Source organism: Hemibagrus wyckioides, linkage group LG27 (genome assembly GCF_019097595.1).
Source record: "Hemibagrus wyckioides isolate EC202008001 linkage group LG27, SWU_Hwy_1.0, whole genome shotgun sequence".
In the NCBI taxonomy this organism is placed as follows: Eukaryota; Metazoa; Chordata; class Actinopteri; order Siluriformes; family Bagridae; genus Hemibagrus; species Hemibagrus wyckioides.
In genome coordinates this window covers 13,721,364-13,735,719 of record NC_080736.1, presented here as the reverse complement: position 1 = coordinate 13,735,719, position 14,356 = coordinate 13,721,364, and the positions used below count along the sequence as shown (strand labels likewise).

The 14,356-nt window shown below is 37.5% G+C and overlaps 1 protein-coding gene across 1 annotated transcript in view; it reads left to right on the top strand.

Moving 5' to 3' along the window:
- Positions 1-8,706: 8,706 nt before the first annotated feature.
- The window catches only part of ptpn5 (protein tyrosine phosphatase non-receptor type 5), a 68,120-nt gene continuing 62,470 nt past the window's right edge, over positions 8,707-14,356 (top strand). The window contains exon 1 of the mRNA XM_058382296.1: positions 8,707-8,882. The gene's annotated coding sequence lies outside the window, so the exon portion shown is untranslated. The remainder of the gene's footprint in view (positions 8,883-14,356) is intronic.

Sequence of the window (14,356 nt, the reverse complement as noted above, 5' to 3'; positions counted from 1 at the left end):
GCACAAGTTGGTAAAGGCCAACTATTGGCTAGCAGTACAGCGCTGGATTACTGCGGGTTTGACTAGGAGAGCAGAGGTAGACCATTTTGCATTGCTGGTCAGAGAGACCTTTAAAAAAATTAAATATGTAGTCAGAGAGGTTAGGGTAATGTTATTTATTCTAGCTAATGACATTCCACATGTTTTATAGCTAGTTAGTTAATTCATTGCAACTCAGCTACTGTATACAAATGTAGAAATCAGTATAACAGTTTAGAAGTTTTACCTCACTTGTACCACAGTGGCATGTTAGAATTACACAAGAAATTATTTGTTTAAGTTTGAATCAGTTACATTGTGCATTGATTTGGACTGTTGTTATGCCTTGTGTTATTTGTTTTAATCAAACAATCATTTGATCATAAATTCTTTGTGGATGATGGGTAGATAGATGAGCAGAGGGAAATTATATTTATATGTATGACACTGCATATATTTCAAAACATAGTGCAGCAACAAGAGGAGCCAAATAGATGCAAGAGCAGTGGACAGGGTGGAAAAACTATGAGAAAATGTTTTCTTAATGAGAGCTTTTTTGAATGATATTTTTCCCCAAATACCCATGAATCTAAATCAATAAATACTCAGTTTGCCCATACTTTGTGTAAGACAAATCTAACCCAGAGAAGGTACAAATGGATTCACAAAGTCTAACCTCACAATACTCAGTAATACTCACAGTTTTGTCATCAACCATAATTGATCTTTCTTTTAACTGGAGAATGGTGGTTGAACCTAGACCTTTTCTCCCAGTGCAAATTCCTGTAGCTGAGTACACCATCATACAGTCAAGACCATCATTGTTAGGCCTCTGTTAGGTGAATTAAAGAAGTTCACTTCCAGAACAAAAATGTACAAATAATTTACTCACCCCCTTGTCATCCAAGATGTTCATGTCTTTCTTTCTTTCTTTCTTTCATAAATAAATAAAAAAAATATATTTTTTGAGGAAAACATTTCAGGATTTTTCTCTATATAGTCTAATTCTTTTGTACCCCCCGAGTTTGAACTTCCAAAATGCAGTTTAAATGCAGCTTCAAAGGGCTCTAAATGATCCCAGCTAAGGAAGGAGGGTCTTATCTAGCGAAACAATCCGTCATTTTCTTATAAATAAAAATAAATAAATAAATAATAAATAAATAAATAAAAGCTTGTCTAGCACTAGCTCTGGGATGCGTGTCCGCGATGCTACGTACTACGTAATCATGTCGGAAGGTCACGCATGAGTAATGCGGACAGACTATAAGCTTTCTGATTACAGAGATGTAAGATGTTGGAGACTGTAAGATTGTACTTTTCAGCAGGAGCATAAACAAGCTCCAGTTAGCTGCTGAGTCCTAACTAACTTGAACATGTCACTTGTAGTTCATCCACACTGCATTAGCTCCCAGTCAAGTTCTGCATTGATTATAAAATACTACTATTGACCTATAAAGCACTGAATGGTCTTATGGCCACTTTTTTTAAATGACCTGCCAGACTTACTTCAATCAAAAGGTGCAGGCTATTTATTAGTACCGCAAGTAATACAGGCTACAGCAGGGGTTTGGGACTTAGACATCTAGAAGTCTAACACATTTGTTTAGTTAAGCTTTTTTTTAAAATAGTTTTCTGGAGAAGCAGATCTGGAGCGTTAATGTGCATAGAGTGTTTTGGTGAACATGTTTTAGGGTTTTTTTTGGATGCTGTTGCCCCCTACCATTCTCACACATTTACTGATTGAGGAACCCCTTATATCCATGTGAGCCATCTTCTGGATTTCCCTTTTTTAGTTATGCTGCCACAGCTAGTCTTGCTAGAGTCCAGGCCTGCACTTTGTACACAGTGTACACTGTCCTTAACCATTAGATTTTAACCATTAACCAGTAAATCTATTTTTTTGTGTGTGAGAGAGAGAGAGTTTAGTACAGTTCAGTTCTTGAAGAGCCTGATGGCTTGAGGGAAGAAATGGTTACACAGTCTGGTTGTGAGGGCCCGAATGCTTCGGTTCCTCTTTCCAGACGGCAGGTGAGTGGCGAGGGTGTGTGGGATCATCCACAATGCTGTTGGCTTTGTGGATGCAGCGTATGTTGTAAATGTTAGTGATAGAGGGGAGAGAGACTCCAATGATCTTCTTAGCTGTCCTCAATATCCACTGTAGGGTCTTACGATCCGAGACAATTTCCAAACCAGGCAGTGATGCAGCTGCTCAGGAGATGAGAATGGAATACTTATATGCCTACCTAATATTTGCAGTTATTTAATCAGCTAGAAGCGGGTGAGAGACTTAATGTCAGTGGTAAGAATGAGTCCACTGGATGATTTTCTGAGAGCAGGCAATTTTTTTTACAAAGCTTTTAATTTTTTACATAGCTTTTATTTATCTTTTATTTTTTATTAATTTTCAGCATTTTCTCACTAATGGACATGCAAATATACAAAAACATTCAGGTTTTCAGGGCAGCTCATCCTCCCAGGTCCATGGACTCCAAAAAGGACAAATAAACCACCCAAGTAAATTTGCCATTACATACACCCAATACCTGCTGGTATAACCCATCTGTTATCCATCTGCAGCTGATGCTCATGGGCCAGCCCTGGAGTAAGCTGGTGAAAGGCGTTACACTGTACATTTTGTCATAAATACATTATAATGGTAAGAAAATACCTTTTATATACATTGATCAGCCATAACATAATGGCCATCTGCATAATACATCTTGCTGAAAGCAAGAGATGCTGCTTTTAAATCCGGCAATGCAGAGGACTACAGCAGAGCCAGGGCCAACCTGAAAAAGGGCATTAGGAAAGCCAGGCATGCACATTAACCCCAGATGCATGTGGAAAGGCATCCAGACCATCACTGACCACAAACCAACAATACAGTCTCTACCTACCAGCAATGCCTTCCTCCCAGACGAGCTCAACCACTTCTTTGCTCGCTTTGACCAGGACATCAGACACACCAGGAATGATGATTCAGGAGGCTGATCCTCCAATATCACTCTACACAACAGAGGTACACTCAGCACTGAGCAGAGTAGATCCACGTAAGTCAGCTGGCCCTGATGGCATACCTGGACATGTGCTCAGGAGTTGTGCTGACCAACTGGCGCAAGTCTTCACTGACATTTTCAACCTGTCACTGGCCCAGGCCACTGTTCCAACATGTCTGAAGACTACAACCATCATACCAGCGCCCAAGCATTCTTCTGTGAAGTGTCTGAATGATTTCCACCCTGTTGCACTCACTTCCATTGTTATGAAGTGCTTTGAGAAGCTGGTTCTAAGTCACCTCATAGCATGTCTCCCACCTACACTGGACCCACATCAGTTTGCCTATCGCCCAAATAGGTCGACAGAGGATGCTATTTCCACTGCTCTTCATCTTGCTCTCTCCCACTTGGACAATAACAATACATACATTACATTCGGATGTTGTTCATTGACTTCAGCTCTGCTTTTAATACAGTTGTCCCTAGTAAACGGATCACTAAGCTCAGTGACCTGGGTATCTGCACATCCATATGCAGCTGGATTATGGACTTTTTAACAAATCAGCCTCAGTCTGTAAGGTTGGGTAATCACTTATCCTCAACCCTCATCCTGAATACCAGTGTTCCACAAGGCTGTGTGCTGAGCCCACTGCTCTACTCTCTGTTCACCCATGACTGTGTTCTGCAACATAACTCCAACGTCTTCATCAAGTATGCACGATACCACAGTTGTTGGCCGAATCAGCAACAACGATGAATCAGCCTACAGGGAGGAGATCCAAAGCCTGTCAGCATGGTGTTCCATGAACAACCTCACCCTCAATGCCACAAAGACCAAAGAGCTCATCATGGCCTTCCGGAAATCTAACAGCAGCAGACACTCCCCTATTTACATCAACGGGTCTGAAGTAGAGCGTGTCTCCAGCTTTAAGTTCCTGGGTGTCCACATCTCTGAGGATCTGTCCTGGCATCTGAACACCTCAACTCTGGTTTGGAAGGCGCAACAGCGTCTTTACTTTCTAAGGAGACTGAAGAAAGTTCACCTATCCCCCAAGATCCTGACCAACTTTTACCGCTGCATCACTGAGAGCATCTTGACGAGCTCCATCAAAGTGTGACATGGCAACTCCACGGTGTGTGAAAAGAAATCACTGCAAAGGGTTGTGAAAACCGCCCAACGCATCATCGGCACCCAACTACCTGCCATTGAGTCTCTTCACTACAGTAGATGTCTGTGCAGAGCACACAAAATCATCAAGGACTCCTTCCACCCGAGTCATAAACTGTTCAACCTCCTTCCATCCAGGAGGAGATACAGGTCATCCTCACCAGAACCAGCAGGTTTAGGGCCAGTTTTTTTCCCTCAACCATAAATCTACTGAACTCTACACTACACCGCTAGGACACTTTACAGTTCTGCTCCACCCTGTACATTCTGTTAATATAATATTTTTCACTGGTATACATTCTGCTGTACACTCTGGTATAATATAATATTTTCTCACTGTGTAATATAATTAATTGTACATATTGTCCATTTCATAGATACACAGGGGCAGTGGTGGCTCAAGCGGTTAAGGCTTTGGGTCGTTGCCCGGAAGATCAGGGGTTCAAGCCCCAGCACCGCCAAGTTGCCCCTGTTGGGCCCTTGAGCAAGGCCCTTAACCCTCTCAGCTCTAGGGGCACCGTATCATGGCTGACCCTGCGCTCTGACCCCAACCTCCAAGGATGGGATATGCGAAGAAGGAATTTCACTGTGCTGTAATGTATATGTGACAAATAAAGGCTATTTCATTTCACCTAGTTTTTTTTATCTATCTGTCTTTCTATTTATATACATTTATATATACTTTATTTATACATACCATATACTATCTGTATATTATCTGTTACTGTTGTACATACATTGTACATAATGCACACATTTTTAGCACAATTATAATTACACCTGTCACTATCTGCTGTAAATACTACCTGCACATACTTTTATATACACACTCTGACATAGCCTTATTTATTTATCGATGTACATATTTACATATTTATCTGCACTTGTTCATTTGTACAATTTCTACTATTTGCACTTCTGGTAGATGCTAAACAGCATTTTGTTGCTATGTACCTGTACTTTGCAATGACAATAAAGTTCATCCATCCATCCATCCATCCCACAGATGCTCGATTGGATTGAGATAATAAGTGTTATTCACTTCACCTGTCAGTGGTTATAATGTTATGCTTGATCAGTGTATATAAAACTAGAAGATCTATCTATCTATCTATCTATCTATCTATCTATCTATCTATCTTTCACAAAACTGTGTATGCATCATCCCACTGGATGTAAGTTGTCCATGAATGTTGGGATTAGAATGATTAATGTGGCTATAAGACAGAGTCTTGTTTGTTACTCAAAAACAAATGCAATATTAATGTTGCTATTTTATTTCTTTTTCAGACATCGCCCATGGGTTATGACTCCCATAATATCTAGGTTAATCTTGGTCCCAGAAGTTTTGTGGCTCAGATCTGTACTTTTTTGTAAATTCCAGTCTTGCTTTCCTATTGTTACTGCTGATGAATAGTTTGCGTCTTGTGGTATAACCTAAATTTCAAACTTTGGATTGTGATAAATTCACTCCTGTTTTGTGGAGGCTGTTTTTTTGTCATCAGCTGTTGTTTTCCTTTCCTTTGATCATCATGTTGGATTATCCTTTTTTAACAATAAATGTAATCCTCACAGGTGAAACTGAGATTTCATATTCAGAACCAGGAGTTGATGTTTAGAACTGTTTTTTTTAACAATCAGTATAACACAACTGGGTAACAAGCAACACATGTCAAACACATGTTTCAATAATTTTGCTCGCCTAAAATTTGGTTGGTCTGGTATAAAATGTCCTATATAGTTTAACACTCTTATATTTAAATACAAGAAAATGAAAGGCAAAATTGTAATTTATCATATATTTAACTTTTGATAACAAACTTAAATGTCTTTATTCTAAGAACTCTTCCCCTTCCAATAGTTTCGGCCAGAAATGTAAATCTATTAGTATGACATCCCACAAATCAAATTCAAGTTTCAGGTTTATTTGTCATTGTCACAATATCTCAGTGACAATTGTACATTGAAATTTTTATTGTGAGGCTCAATTATAACATAATTGCATCACATGTATAAGATGCATGTGACAAATTAAGAACCTTAAACCTTGAAGAATGACAAAAAACACATTATTATTACTGTTTAATTCTACGCTAGTCATGTTTCACTCTGACCTTAATAATTAACAGACTGGTGTGTACTTAAATGAAATAAAATGTGTCTGATATAATGTGTCTGTTTTGTAGTTGTGAAATCTTGTTGCGATAAAACTGATGCTGAAGCAGTGCTATGATAGAACAAGATTTTTGAGCCACACAGGCCCTGCTTCTATCTCAGGCCTCATCCAAGGTCCTGATCATGTCCCTGGCCCTGCTCCTTTCTGAGACCATGTCCTAGACCCTACTTAGTTTTGCTTCTTGTTTTTTTGGATTTGATAAAAGTTCATGACTCTGTCCCTGTGTTTAACCTGAAACTTTTTTCAGTTTGCTCTCAGTCAAGCCATAAGAACTCCAGGCATGTAAAGTGGGTGGGGAAATACAGACAAATATGCACAGAAATTGTCAAGCTAATTTAAGTTACCAGAAATTAAATTTAATTACATTTTTAAAGTAATTAATGATTTTAAGAGTGGGTTATTCATGATAGTTTGTTAAAACAATATTTATAATTTCCAAACCAATAAAATAAACAAAAAAAATCAACAATATCAGAAATCTTTGATTAATTATTAGCTAAGGGTCCTGTGAATATAGGAAAGAACTGATGTTTAGAGAGTGATATGATTTCTATGTAGGATGAAAGCTGGCATATATATTGCTATGGCATTTTCTCTTAATGCTGTGCAACAGCAAAAAACAGATGAATAAAAGGATCCTATCTTGCCTATCTTGTGCATGTCTATAATTTGTCTGTGTTTGGATTTCCTGCTACTGGCAAGATCAATAAATGATGACATCCTTTCAATGTCTCAACATACAATTCGCCATATACTCCTTAGATTCTGTGTGCTATAATCCATTCAAATAATTTGGTCAGTAGACATCTGACAATCTGTGGTCTCCTGAGCAGGGATAGGTAGCAAAATAAAATAATAAAAACAACAACAACAACAAAACAAACTGAATGTGGTTACCATCTATCAGCACTTCTTTAAAATCAGGAGAAATTCGACCATTTGTTTAATCTAAAAAGCAAGCTTTATTCTGTCCTTTTCATATTTTGCAACATTTTTGCTTTAAACTCATGTCTCTGAGTTGCTGCAATGTGCCCCACATAGCTTTTCCAAGACAGAACTGGACTCTTATTCTCTTTCCATATTTTGGCCTTTTCAGGTGCTGTGACTCTGATTACATTTTTAATTATGGTTTTTTGACTATTTAGTAATGTTAGCTCAGTTTGGCATACACAAACATTTACACACAACTTCACTTGAAGATCAATAAAATACAAATTGTGTAACATTTTGACCCACTAAAATTTTTATATTGTAAATAAAAGCTAAAAAAAAAGATATCTTTGCATGTATTTTTTTAAGTGGTGGAAACCGGCTTCCACAATACGGAGTTCTTTAGAAGAAAAAGCAACTAAAGTGTGCAATACTGCAGAATAAAATTTGCCATTATAATGCAGCCAGTATAAAGCCTCGTACTATATTCACACATGACACAGTATCATGACTGCATTTTAAACATTCATTGTACTGTATTGTAATCATATCGCTGCGTGTGTTAAGCAAATATGAAAACAAATGGGGTGAGGTGGAAGGGTGATCTACTAGCACATGTTCATTTATTACTTGGCATGCAAACGTTTAATCACAGAGAAGCCATTTTATTATACCTTTAACAGCACCGCGAATATGCTTAAACTGTGTTTTCCCCATCAGAACGAGCTTGTTGCATTCTACTGTACACAAAAAAGCAGTTTACCAAATATTGTATTTTAATTTAGAGAATAACAGCGCAATATTTTAAGTCAAATTTTACTGCTTGATTTTAGGCATTAGCGCATACACCGTTGGAAAATGTCAATTTTTACCACGAGATGGTAGCAGTGATCTTTACTTTAGAGATTGGCTTGGCTATATATTTATGGCAGAAGGCAAAAGACTGCGCACAATTAATGGCCGCGTGCTTGCTTGATATAGTCAGTTATTGAAACATGGAATTCCATTATTATTATTATTATTATTATTATTATTATTATTATTATTATTATTATCAGCGTTCCACGGGTTCTCATTGCAATCATGAAGCAATGTTATCGCCTAAATAAAAACCACTGAGCGTAACAAGACGCATTCTGGCTGGTAAGAACTAGAGCAGATACAGGCTTGAGGAAAACATCTATTGAAGTGAAGCTGCTGAAAGGGCATTCACAGATAAACCACAACCCCATCCATTACATCGTTGCCTAGGACACCGACAAGTACAGTTGCTTCCATGCGCCACACACACACACACACACACAATACAACACTTTACGCGTCATAAACGAAGATAACACGCACGCACAAACCTCCCACCCCCGCAACACGCAATCAATCTCTCTCTCTCTCTCTCTCTCTCTCTCTCTCTCTCTCTCTCTCTCTCAGCGTGCGTCTCTGAGTTTAATAGCCTTGGGTGGAGGGGTGTTAGGCCCCACTTCGTTATGCAGTCGCTGCAACGTTTTATAGAGGCTCCGAAAGTATTGTGGTGTGAATATTAATGACAATACTCGAAGCAATGCGCGCATTTTTACAGTCTTAATCCATCTGAAAGGTAGGTGCACAGTTCTGTCGGTCTGCTTTGCCGAGGATGTCTTTGTACGCCATAATATTCCGGGGAATCAGTAACCATTTATCCTACTGTATATTCGCATGCATGACAGTGAATCCTCGGGCGCGAATTCTCAGTTGTTATGGTAGTCCTTGCAATTTAGGTTAAAATGTGTTTGCTGTTTTTTTTAAGTAATTACCTAATTTCCTGTTGCGCATAGTAACCATAATATTTTAGCTTTATGCTGATCTTTGTATTGCTGTTTTATACCTATGTGCATGGTTTCATGTTATTTGTTCGACTACCTGTAATGTGCCCAGTGTAACTTTAAACTTGGTTATATCATATTCTAAAGAAACATGGCTAATCCTGACTGACTGTAAACGATGATAATGACACGTTTGGTAATGTGGTACAGCATATTTCAGATTTTGGGAAACACATTTATTTGATTTTCAACCTCAATTACATGTTTATAAAACCATTTCTATTTGTAGTATACTTAATGTATTTATTCATGCATTCACTCGAATGGGACATCCATCCATCAATGGGCACAATGCATACTAACACACCTACCTGCTTATTATACAGTGTGAGGAATCGAGAGAACCCAGAGTAAGCACTGTGAGAACATGCAGAAAAAAGAAATCACTTAGTATGCTGAGTTCAAGATTAATATTTATTCATCATGAAATCAGTAATAAGTAAAACGTGTTCAAATTCGTCAAAATATTTTTATATTATAAGACTGTAGACTAATATTTTCCAAATTCATAACCCAAAAATAAAATAAAATGAGCGTGAGCAGATTAAGTACAAACTGAGTAAAAAACATTAATATTACTAAATGGTTAGCAATGTTAATAACTGATTTCTTGTGTCATATCTTCTCCAATGGCTTCTGCCTTGAACTCAGCCTCCCATCAGCCTGACAGACTACAAACCATGTCATGTGACCCAGTCACATGTTCAAGTTTACTGGACGTCTAATTAAGCATAATTTAAGCGTAATCCATATTACCCACACACTTTGAAAGGACTGATAAATGTATGTGTCTTTCAGAGTCTCACTCCAATACAATAGTTATTTGTTTTTCTGTTTTTAATTATGATTGTTACTTTGATTCATGTCTTTACCCTATTTAACTCTGTTTGCTGCTTGCCTGACATATACCTGTTTTTGAACCATGTTGTTTGGATCTGCCCTTTCAATTGTCTGCCTGTTCTAATAAGCTTACATTTGTATCCAACACAAACTGCCTCCCTGACAGGAGAAACATGGATGCAGCAGGTCTGCCTGAGCTGCAGCAGGCATTACTGGCACAGAATAAGCTTGTTAGAAACAACAAAAAAGGCAGAGAGATGAAAGGTTTTAGCTTTTCAAATTGGGTGATGAAACATCACCACACCTAAAACATCACCTTGAATACAACAATGAGCTCTTGTACTACAGAAAAAAAAGAGTAAGATTTGTCGCTTGCTCTCTATATACCAGCATATGATTCTGGATTCTCTTTCCACTGGATTGTGCCACAAAAATATTGACATTGGATTTTGTGAAAAGGATTAATTCTGCAATGTGAACTGTATTCTTTCAAGTTCCCCAAAGATTTAGGACCACTACGGGGTACGCAGTATGCATTAGCTGTGTTTAAGAGTTGGGGGATTTCCAATCACAATCACATTTAAGCTCATTTTCAATTTTTTATTAATTAAGTAAGTCTGATTAAATCCCAAAAATTATTAGCTGTTTCTGTAGGATTTCTTTGACAGCTTTCAAGATCCAACATCCAGCTGCTGAAACCATGGTCTGCAAAGAGCTAACAAAACATGCACAAGGTATTGATCAGGAGAGGTGTAAAAAAGAATTTCTGAAACATTACAGTGGAAGGCCATCTTCAAGAAGTGAATGAGAAAGAAAATGTGGCACCATATTGACATTATCACAAACAGCATATCTCTCCAGAATTGACAAACACATAAGAAAAGAACTTATGAGGGAGATGTATGGCAACATTAAAGGAGTGCAAGAATATATGGCAAGTACAGGTCTTTTTTTTCACTTTTTTATCACCTAGAGAACATTATACCATGGTCAAACATGGTGACCAATTATGTTGTTTCTCTCTAGCTCAGATTGTGACTTTAGTCAAGATAGAGGAAATCATGGATAACTTCAAATACCAATCTTTTTTCTAAAACCTACAGGTAACCTCCTGACATTGCTAATGTTCTCGTGGTTTAATGAGCAAATTCCCATAGCCATTATCTAAAATCTAATGGAAAGCCTTCCCAGAAGAGTGAAGGTTATTATAACTGCAAAAACGAGACTGAATAGAGAAAGGAATGCTTTAGGCACACCTTTGGGTATAATCCTTGCGATTTAGGTTAAAATATGTTGCTCTTTTTTAAAGTAATTACCTAATTTCCTGTTGTGCATAGCCACCATAACCTTAAAGCCGAATATTTTAGCTTTATGCTGATCTTTGTATTGCTGTTTTATACCTATGTGCATGGTTTCATGTTATTTGTTCGACTACCTGTAATGTGCCCAGTGTAACTTTAAACTTGGTTATATCATATTCTAAAGAAACACGCCTAATCCTGACTGACTGTAAACGATGATAATGACACGTTTGGTAATGTGGTACAGCATGTTTCAGAATTTTGGAAACACATTTATTCGATTTTCAACCTCAATTGCATATTTATAATACTTAATGTATTTATTCATACATTCACTCGAATGGGACACCCATCCATCAGTGGGCACAATGCATACTAACACACCTACCTGCTTATTATACAGTGCGAGGAATCGGGAGAACCCAGAATAAGCACTGTGAGAACATGCAATAAAAAATCCACTTAGTATGCTGAGTTCAAGATTAATATTTACTCATCATGTAATCAGAATTCAGTAATAAGTAAAAATGTGTTCAAATTCGTCAAAAGATTTTTATATTGTATAAAGACTGTAGACTAATATTTTCCAAATTCAAAACCAATCTTTTTGGAAAAAAAAACAGTGTGAGCAGATTAAGTACAAACAATTCATATTACTAAATGGTTAGTAATGTTAAAAACTGATTTCTTGTGGCATATCGTCACCAATGGCCTCTGCCTTCAACTCCCATCAGCCTGACAGAGTACAAACCATGTCATGTGACCCAGTCACATGTTCAAGTTTACTGGATGTCTAATTAAGCACAACTTTTCATTTTCATTTTCATTTTCACAACATATTACCCACACACTTTAAAAGACACAGACATTTATCAGTCTTTGCAGATTCTCACTCCAATACAATAGTGATTTGTTTTTCTGCTTTTAATTATGATTCAAGATTCAAGAAGCTTTATTGTCATTTCAACCACATATAGCTGACGCAGTACATAGTGAAATGAAACAACGTCCAGGACCTGGTGCTACATAGACATACAACATAAAGTTCAAACACAAAAAAACAACACAGAGCTAGGACAGAAGTTTGTCCTAGCCACATAAAGTGCAAAGTTTGCAGCTAGGTGCAAACAAAGCAACGACAAGACAGTGCAAAAACAATAAGTACAAAAAGACAACACAAAAACACAGGACACTTAGCGCTGAAAAAAGAAAAAGAACATGTGCGATGAAATGTAAATTAAATGAAATAAAATGAAATGATGTACAACTTTGAGACCTGACAACATGTATTGTGCAAAAATACACTAGCAGTGTAACAATGGTTGAGGTAGTGCAATAAGTATTGAACAGTATAAGTTATGTATGTGTGTGTCCACACAGGTGAGAGAGAGAGTGTGTTTCTTTGATTCCTGTCTTTGCCCTATTTAACTCTGTTTGGTGCTTGCCTGACATAATGCCGTTTTTGAACCATGTTGTTTGGATCTGCCCTTTTGATTGTCTGACTGTTCTAATAAGCCTCTTAATGGTATATACCAGTGTATTTTACATAGAGTACTGTGGAAAAGTTTTAGGCAGGTGTGAAGAAATGTTGTAAAGTATGAATGATTTCAAAAATATACATTTTCATTGTTTATTTTTTTTTACCAAAAGGCAAAGTGAGAAAAATCTAAATCAAGTCAGTATTTGATGTGACTACCCTTTTGCGTCAAACCAGCATTCATTCGTACATTTGTACACTTTTACACTTGCACAAAGTCAGGGATTTTTTAGGATCAACTATGCTCAACTATGCACGAAAACATAAGGAACTCTGATGCACTAATGGCAGTAGGTGCTCTGGACTGATGAGTCAAAACTTGAAATATTTGGATGAGGCATGAGGTAGTTGGTTTGCCGAAGGGCTTGAGAGTGGTGTAATAATGAGTGTTTGCAGACAAGAGTAAAGTATGGTGGAGGTTCCTTGCAAGTTTGCAAGTGTGTAAGTGTACCTAGACCAATTGATGCAGTTTGCATGCAAAGAGTGGTTACACCTAATATTGATTTGAATTGGATTTCTCATTTGTTCTTTTACTTTCAATTTTGCTAATTGAATTGAATTAACTTTACAGCAGTTTTTCACACATGCTCACATATTTTGCATAGTAGTTTACATATAGTCTTGTTATATATACTTTATATCTTCTGTGTATAATATAAATAGAATATACATATGTTTGATAATATTACAGTTATTTTTACTTGCTGATTTACATATGGTGTCAGGTCTGCTTTGCTGGACATATATATATCTAGTCTGTGACAGGGTTGCTCTTTTAGCCTACTACCAAACCCTAGAGAGTAGAGCAAACGGTTCAAAATCAGCTGAGATTTAACACACTTCATCACTTTGCTTAGAGTTCAACCATTTATTTTCTTGCTTGATATATGGTGTGTGACCTGTTGTCCCTTGCCACATTTTGCCTTTGTCTTGCCCCTTGTGCACTGATTTTCCTAATGTGTTCTGATTTCCTTCTGTTTGGATGATTCTAGTATTTTGACCCTTCCCTGCCTTTTTAATTATGTTTGTTGATAAAGTTTGTTTACATTGAGGTTTTTTGGGGGGCTGGGGGAACTTGACCTGGAATCTTTTGACTTTGTCATTAAACTTTCTCCATATGGATCATTTGACTCTTTGAGTCCCTTGTTCCAATGCAGATCCAGTGGTAGTTAATGGGCTTTAGACAGCCATCACTACACAGGGGCATCTACTTGAGCGACACGTGAACCAAATACCTCTGGATGCAAAACCTTTAGATAGAAGAGTAGAATTCAGTGGGCTATAGCATCCAGCCAGATCTATCGCCATCTCTATTCTACACCCTCCTGATCCTAAACTTCAGTTCCTGGTCGAGATGGGTGCCTCTGAGAGTGATGTCAGGGTGCTGCTATTTCATAGACAAGCAAACTCCATGATGTTATACCCTACAGAAATCTGACAGTGGTTAAATGTAATTATGACTTGTGCAACAAAGAACTGTTGGCCATTACAGCTGTTCTTGAACTGTAGAGACACTGGTTGGAAGGTGCAA